The 6,771-nt window shown below is 43.1% G+C and overlaps 1 protein-coding gene across 5 annotated transcripts in view; it reads left to right on the top strand.

Annotated features, from left to right (window-relative positions):
• ctbp1 (C-terminal binding protein 1) overlaps positions 1-6,771 on the top strand; it is a 326,742-nt gene that overhangs the window by 16,524 nt on the left and 303,447 nt on the right. The window lies entirely within an intron of this gene.

The following is a 6,771-nucleotide window of genomic DNA, read 5'->3' as shown; positions in this document are numbered from 1 at the left end:
GAGAGGTATTAGAGATGGTCCAGGTAAACTTAAGGTTGGGGTGGAAGCTGTTAGTGAAGTGGATGAACTGTTCGAGCTCCTCTTGGGAGCACGAGGCGGCGCCGATACAGTCATCAATGTAACGGAGGAAGAGGTGGGGTTTAGGGCCGCTGTAGGTACGGAAGAAGGATTGTTCCATGTCACCTACAAAGAGGCAGGCGTAGCTTGGGCCCATGCGGGTACCCATGGCTACCCCCTTTGTCTGTAGGAAGTGGGAGGAATTGAGAGAGAAGTTGTTGAGTGTGAGGACGAGTTCGGCTAAGCGGAGGGACAACTCTCTCTGTGACTCCCTTGTCCGCTCCACACTCCCCTCCAGCTCCGCCACACCCGGCACTTTTCCCTGCAACCGCAGGAAGTGCTACACCTGCCCCCATACCTCCTCCCTCACCCCCATCCCAGGCCCCAAGAAGACTTTCCACATCAAGCAGATGTTCACCTGCACATCTGCCAATGTGGTATACTGCATCCACTGTACCCGGTGTGGCTTCCTCTACATCGGGGAAACCAAACGGAGGCTCGGGGACCGCTTTGCAGAACACCTACGCTTGGTTCGCAATAAACAACTGCACCTCCCAGTCGCGAACCATTTCAACTCCCCCTCCCATTCCTCAGACGACATGTCCATCCTGGGCCTCCTGCAGTGCCACAACGATGCCACCCGAAGGATGCAGGAGCAGCAACTCATATTCCGCTTGGGAACCCTGCAGCCCAAAGGTATCAATGTGGATTTCACAAGTTTCAAAATCTCCCCTCCCCCTACCGCATCCCAAAACCAGTCCAGCTCGTCCCTGCCTCCCTAACCTGTTCTTCCTCCCACCTATCCCCTCCTCCCACCTCAAGCCGCACCTCCATCTCCTACTGACCAACCTCATCCCGCCCCCTTGACCTGTCCGTCCTCCCTGGACTGACCTATCCCCTTCCTAACTCCCTACCTACACTCACCTTTACTGACTCCATCCCCGCCTCTTCGACCTGTTTGTTTCCTCTCCACCTATCCTCTCCTCTATCCCTCTTCTATCCGCCTCCCACTCTCTCCCTATTTATTTCGGAACCCCCTTCCCCTCCCCCTTTTCTGATGAAGGGTCTCGGCCCGAAACGTCAGCCTCTCTGCTCCTGTGATGCTGCTTGGCCTGCTGTGTTCATCCAGCCCTGCACCTTGTTGTCTCGGATTCTCCAGCATCTGCAGTTCCTACTATCTCTTGTTTTATGATTGTTTGTTTGTGTTACCCCTAATAGTTTGGTCAAACATAATTTCTCTTTCACAAAACCGTTCTGCCTCTGATGATTACCTTGAACATATCCCACGTATCCTGTTATAACTTCTTTGATAATAGATTCTGACATGTTCCTTATGAACGAGGCTTAGCTATCTATCCTGTCCTATCCTGCTTTTTATCTCCTTTTTTGAATAATGGAATTACAGTTATATTATTCAATATAATGCGATCATCCCCGAATCACGTGGACTTTGAAAAATAAAAACTGATGCATCAACTTTCTCCCTCGCCTCTTCTTTTAAGATACTCAAAGCTCATCAGGACCTGGGCACTTGTCAGTTGCAGTCATTTGGCAGCTGCAACAATTCAATCAGTTCCTCTTTTCTGGTGACTGTGACTTCGCTGAGTTCCTCCCTCCCTTCCATTTCCTCATTTATTGCTGCTTCCAGTATGTTACTTGTATTCTGTCTGATGAAGACTGGTGCAAAATACCTGTTTAATTCATCTGCCATAGCCTTATTTTCCATTATGAATTCTCTAGATTCACTTTCTATCACAACAGCACTCACATTGTTAACTATTCTTTCAATATTTATAGCAACTCTTTTTTTAAATATTTCTGGCTAAGTTTCTCTTGTACTCTAATTTTTCTTTCTTTATTGATCTTTTGGTCATCCTTTGCTGTTTTTGTAATATCTGTCCAGTCTTCTGACCTGCCACCTGTCTTGCAAAATTATATGCTTTTCCTTTTAGTTTTATGTTATCTTTAGCATTTCTATTGAACTACAGATTGTGGCTTCATCCCTTGGAATTTTTCCTTTTCCTTGGGATATATCTTTTCTGTACATTCTGAAAAATACCCTTATATGTCTTCCACTGCGCCTCTACTGACCAGTCCTTTGACCTAATTTGCAAATTAATTTTAGCCAATTCTTGTTTCATGCCCTCATGCTTTCACACGTGTTAAACAATAGCCTTGAATCCACACCTCACTCTTTCAAACTGAATCTAAAATTTAATCATATGGTTATTTTTACCTGGGGACACCTTCATTAACTAATTCCTGCCTTATTGCACAATGTCAAGTCTACAGTTGCCTACTTTCTGGTTGGCTCCAATAAATGCTGTTCTAAGAAATTATCCTGAAATCATTCCGTGAATCCCTTTTCTTAGCTACCTTTCTCATCCTGCTTTCCAGTTGATCTGTGGATTAAAGTTGCCCATGATTTTAGCTGTACCTTTCTGAAAGGCTCTCATATTTCTTCCTTTACACCTGACCAGAATGTGTGTTTGCTGTACGCCACTTCCACAGATGATTTCTTACCTTTATAATTTCCCTCATCTTGATTTCCTGATTTTAGGTCATCCCTTTCTGTTGTGCTGATGACATCATTAATTAACAGAGCCACCTCTCCTACTTTCCTATGTGTCTGTCATTTCTAAACGTTCTGTAGAATGTTTTGTGGAATGCAATGCCAGAGAAGGTAGTGGAGTCGGCCTCATTAGGGGCATTTAAGCGGCAATTAGCTAGGCATATGGATGATAGTATAAGGTAGGGGTGGAGGTTAGATAGACCTTAGGTTTAGGGCAAAAGGTTGTTATGTTTAAGATGCTAAGTGTGTTCAGATACACAGCTTTAACTTTTGTTCTTTCACTCTCTTTGTAAATTCTGTCTTGTTTATTGGATGACTTTTGGATTCATACTCTCTATTCCTTGTTGTCATTATCTGATTATCCTTTCCTGTCATAATAACCTTTCTCTCTGGTATTGATTCGACTCTTTGATTTACCACATCTTCCCAAGTTTGCTTACCTGCCCAAAATATTCAGTTTAAAATCCTCTCTACTTCCCTAGTCATGGAGTTGGCAAGAACACTGGCCCCAGCACAATTCAAGGGGAGACAATGCTATTTATACAGAAACAAAAATAGAAGTTGCTGGAAAAGCTCAGTAGGTCTGGCAGCATCTGTGAAGAAAAAAATCAGAGTTAACATTTCGGGTCTGGTGACCCTTCCTCTGTTAACTCTGATTTTTTTCTTCATAGATGCTGCCAGACCTGCTGAGCTTTTCTAGCGACCTCAGGAACAAAAACAGATTTACAGCAGCCACAATTCTTTCGGTTGATATTTATACTGATTCTACTTTCCTCAGTACTGGTGCCAGTGCCCTACGAACTAGAACCCACTCTTCCCATACTAGTCTTGAAGCTATGCATTCATCTCTGTCTCTGCAACTATCCATCAGGTTTCAGATCTTGCAGCTTTTCTGGATGATAGTGAGGTCTCCAGGGTGAATGAGCTAACTGACCAAGCACTATGGTACAAGAATCTTCTTGAGATAGGAAACAAGAAGGAATGTAGTAATTAAAACCAAAAGAACTGCGGATGCTGTAAATCAGGAACAAAAACAAAGTTGCTGGAAAAGCTCAGCAGGTCTGGCAGCATCTATGGAGGAGAAAACAGAGTTAACGTTTCTGTTCTGAGAAAGGATCACCAGACCTGAAACGTTAACTCTGTTTTCTCCTCCACAGATGTGCCAGATCTGCTGAGCTTTTCCGGCAGGAATGTAGTAATAGTGGGGTACAGTATCATGAAGGGATTGACACCATTCTGTGCAACAAAGAGCGAGATTCCAGATGGCTGTGTTACCTGCCCAGTGTCAGGATTCAGGATATCTCCTCAGGACTAGAAAGGAGCTTGCAGTGGAAGTGGGAGGATCCAGGCTTCATGGTCCATGTACACACCTAGGTTATAGGCAAAATAAAGGAGATTCCGCATAGTCAGTGGATCCAGAGGTCAAATTAGGAAGCAGAACCTCAAAGGCTATGATCTGAGGCATGTGATAGTAGTGAGAAAGAAGCTGTTTTTGAATCTGTTGGTATGTGTTTTCAAACTTTTGTATCTTCTGACCGACGGAAGAGTGTGAAAGAGAGTATAATCGGGTTGGAGAAGTCTTTGATTATGTTAGCTTCTTTCCTGAGGCAGTGGGAAATATAGATGGAGTCAATGGATGGGAGGTTAGTTTGCATGATGGACTGGCTGCATTCACAACTCTCTGTAATTTTGTGTGGACTTGGGCAAAGCAATTGTCATACCACTCTGTGCTGCATCTGGATAGGGTGATTTTGATGGTGCATCTATAAAAATTGGTAAGAGTTGTTGTGAACATGCTGAATTTCCTTAGCCTTCTGAGGAAGTAGAGAAGTTGTGCTTTCTTAACTGTGGCATTGACCTGAATGAACCAGGACAAATTGTTGGTGATTTTTACTCCTAGGAACTTGAAGCTCTGAACTATCTCCAACTCAGCACCAATGATACAGACAGGAGCGTGTCCTCCACTCTGCTTCCTGAAGTCAGACCAGTTCCTTCATTTTGCTGACGTTGAGGGGGAGTTTGTTGTCTTTACACAATGCCACTAAGCTCTCTGTCTCTTTCCTGTACTCTGTCTAATCGTTGTTTAAGAACTGATCCACTGCAATAGCGTCGTCAGAATATTTGTAAATGGAGTTGGGTAGAATTTGACCGTGCAGTCATTAATGTATAAGCAGTACAGTAAGGGATTATCATAGAGGAAGTGTTGTCACCGAGGGGAGGCAATGGCCTAGTGGTATTATCGCTGGACTGTTAATCCAGTGACACAGATCACGATCTGGGGACCTGGGTTTGAATCCCGCCACGGTAGAAGGTGGAACTTGAATTCAGTAAATGCCTTGAATTAAGAATCTAATGATGACTGTGAATCCATTGTTGGAAAAACCGACCTGGTTCACTAATGTCCTTCAGGGAAGGAAACTGCCATCCTTACCTGGTCTGGCCTACGTGTGACTCCAGACCCACAGCAATGTGGTTGACTCTTAACTGCCCTGTGGGCAATTAGGGATGGGCAATAAATGCTGTCTAGCCAGTGACGCCCTCATCCCCTGAATGAATATAAAAAACCTATCCTTACTGATTGCGGTCTGTGGGTTAGGAAGTTGAGGATCCAGTTGCCGAGGGGGAGCAGAATCCTAGCTCTCAGAGTTTGGAGATGTGCTTCATTGGAATTATGTTGTTGATGGCAGAGTTGTAGTCAATAAATAGGAGCCTGACGTATGTGTGCGTGTTATCCTGTTGTTCCAGGGATGAGTGTAGAGCCAGAGAGTTGGCGTCTACTGTGGACCTGTTGCGATGGTATGCGAATGAAAGAGGAAACTGGAGTTGGTGCATGACATTACTAACGTGAATGAGTGAATGAATAATTTTATTGTCACATATATCTAGGAAGATACAGTGAAAAGTGTATTGTCACCATATTCCGGCACCATTTTGAGTTACAAAAGGAATAAAAAGAAATTAATTAAATAAAGTTCATCCTACATTCACATTGGATCTCAAGCATGGCTCCAGGCCTTCTGCGAGGTCTCTGGGTTTATGAGCTTTTGGTTAAGAATACATGATGAGAACAACACAACCGTCACTATGACCCTTCTAAATCACTCATCATATTGACTTGGTCTAGTATGTTTGTTCTCTCATTGTTGCTGGGTGAATATCCTGATACTCTCTCCTTAATAGCACTGTGTACTCACACCATACAGCCTCCATACAGGATGGTGTGTGGCATCATCGTCATCACCTTATATACCATCAGGAAGGCAAACACCTTGTGCACTTTCTTCTATCTACAGTTCAATACACCGACTTCCATGGAGTGATATTGTTAGCCTAATCGCAGAAAAATCAAGTCAAGGCAAGTCTAATTTTCAATAAGACGAATGGTGCTTTCAGGCTTAGGTCCTATGGGTATATGAATAGAAAGGGTTTAAATGGAAATGGGCCAAATGCTGGCAAATGGGACTAGGTCACGTTGGAATATCTAGTTAGCTCATACGAGTGGACTGAAGGGTTTGTTTCTGTGCCCTATGGCTCTATGACCTTTCCTTAACCAAAATAGGAGATGGATTGAGAATGTATATGGCTTCTACTATAACAGATGCCTGTTTGGAGAGCTTCCAGTTTGACGGGAACAATGGCTGTGGTTCTGGTTGCAAATACATACACACATATATATGCAGTTTTTTTTAAATAAAGGAAAAAGTATATTCAGTTGAGCAGATATACAGTTCACAGAAATTTGGCAAATTCATTTCACATGAATCGACAGGTGTTACCTCAGCACCTTGTGGATTAATTCTATGACTGATTTTATTGCAGGAGTATGTTTTTCCCATAATGTGAATTAAACAACGATATATTTCAGTAAATCAATGTAGCACAGAATGATCCTCTGGCAAATTATTTGGGTTCTGCAGTTCCTCAGTCTTCAGATATCATTTGACATTCTGTAGAAGGGTCATTGAACCTGAAATGTTCACTCTGATTTCTCTTCACAGACGCTGCCAGACCTGCTGAGATTTTCCAGCAATTTTTGTTTTTGTATCTTTTGAAATTGATTCATTTCAAGACTGACACATTAGATTGACCTGACACCATTAAAAGAAGCATTTTATAAACCTGAAGGATAGATGGATCAATCA

Source organism: Rhincodon typus, chromosome 1 (genome assembly GCF_021869965.1).
Source record: "Rhincodon typus isolate 14 chromosome 1, sRhiTyp1.1, whole genome shotgun sequence".
Taxonomy (NCBI): domain Eukaryota; kingdom Metazoa; phylum Chordata; class Chondrichthyes; order Orectolobiformes; family Rhincodontidae; genus Rhincodon; species Rhincodon typus.
The sequence above is the reverse complement of the archived record's forward strand: the minus strand, read 5'-3'. Positions and strand labels throughout refer to the sequence as shown.